Consider the following 1909-nt stretch of genomic DNA (forward strand, 5'->3'; position numbering starts at 1 on the left):
TTTGAATAAAAAAATGTTACTTTAATTTTATAATGCTTTTGTTAGTTTAGTGGATCGAATTTTCAAATTGGATAAAGAGAAATATTGAAAAAAATTATAATTTTTTAAAAAATATAAGAAAAATAAACAGGCTGTATGTTTATTTCGTAGGTTAATTTATTTTACTTGTTACTTTTTCGGGTTAATCGAACTTAGTTCGTTTATCCTAATTTTTAAACGGGTCTGATTTAGAGCCAAAACCTATCCGTTTAAGCGAATAAACGCATTAATTCAACGGATTTGACCTTTTTTTACAGTTTTATAAAATTTTATATTAAATTTATTATAAAAATTATTTATTAAACTTATATTTTAATATTAAATTTTAAGAAGAAAAACTAATAAAAACATTAATAATACATGTTAACTCCTTTGTAAATTTTGTTTAATTTCCGCAGAATAAAGATACATTAAAATTATAGTTGCCTGCATGTAAATTAAAGTAAGTAGAAACTTTTTTCATGGGAAAGATTACCGTTAAGAAAATATTCTTTATGATAGACCAATTTTTTTTTGTTATCATTTTTAATGGTATTACTTTATTTTCTGATTAAGATAGAAAAAGATTATCTTTATATTTAGGGTAATTTATATGTTCAGTGAACTTAGTTACCTCTATTTGTAGTTTAAGGAAAATAACCAATAGGAATTTAATGTGTGTGGTAAAATTTATATGTGTGCTGGGATTAGTTTAGTTTATAGAATTTACGTTAGAGTGGATAATTTTTTCGTTGGTGTGCTGCTGTTAGTTTTTAATTGAAATTTATACATTATTTATTATATATTTAATTTTCAACAAAGTCAGAAAACTCTATTTCTAAAGAGAAATAGGGTCAAAATTTGTTTGAGTGGTCATCTGATGCACTACTATTTTACTCGGAGGAGGTAGGTTTTTCTCATATTGCAAAGTCAAAGATTTTCACTTTGACAATGCACTACTATCAACTTCTGTTAAGAGATCGCTTTGAAACACACTTTTTATATGTCTCCTTTCACTTCACCGTATCGCCCTACTCGAGAACCATAATTCCATAGTAAAAGGAGAGTTTATAAAGTAGTATTTGGTAGAGACACAGAGACAAAAAGACTGAGACTGAAAGAAAGATTAAAAAATAGAAATTGAAATAAATCTCAGTATTCTATCCAGAAATTGAAATAAGAATGAAACTCTAATTTAATTTGCATAAAAGGTAAAATTAGAATTAATTAATTGAAATAAAGATATTTTAGGTATAAAATGTTATTAAAATTTCAGTCTCTATCTTTAAAAATTTTAATTTTCTGTGTCTTCACTTTTTGAAGATACTAAAATATTAAATTTTTAAAAATAGACACAAAAATTTTAATATCAGTCTCTAAACCAATAAACATGATATTAAATTTTAATTTTTCAGTCTCTATCTTACTACCTCAAAACAAACACTATATAATAGAACACATTTAAGTGGTCAATATATACTTAACACTTATAAAATGGTAATATAATTATTTATGTTTACATGTGTTCTCTTTCAACATGTATGCAAATTCCGTATAATATAATATATGAGTAAATTATAGTTGCATGTTATACTGTTTATGGTTATAATAATGATTATAGTAGTTATACAATTCTAGTAATATTTTTAAGTGTTGTTTTAATTTTAATAATGTACGGTGTCACTATAAAATAGATTTATACGTGTATTCTAATTACATAATACTATATCAAAAAATAAAAAAAAAATAACCATTTTTTACATTAGGGAGCCACTCAGATAAAAACGTTTAAAACGTCTTTTTTTTAAAGATTTTTTTTAATAATTAAAATTCAACATCAAATAAACTGTTATCTTTATCAAAATTAGACCAAACAAATCGATTGACCGAA

The sequence above is a fragment of the Arachis ipaensis genome, chromosome B04, assembly GCF_000816755.2.
Source record: "Arachis ipaensis cultivar K30076 chromosome B04, Araip1.1, whole genome shotgun sequence".
In the NCBI taxonomy this organism is placed as follows: Eukaryota; Viridiplantae; Streptophyta; class Magnoliopsida; order Fabales; family Fabaceae; genus Arachis; species Arachis ipaensis.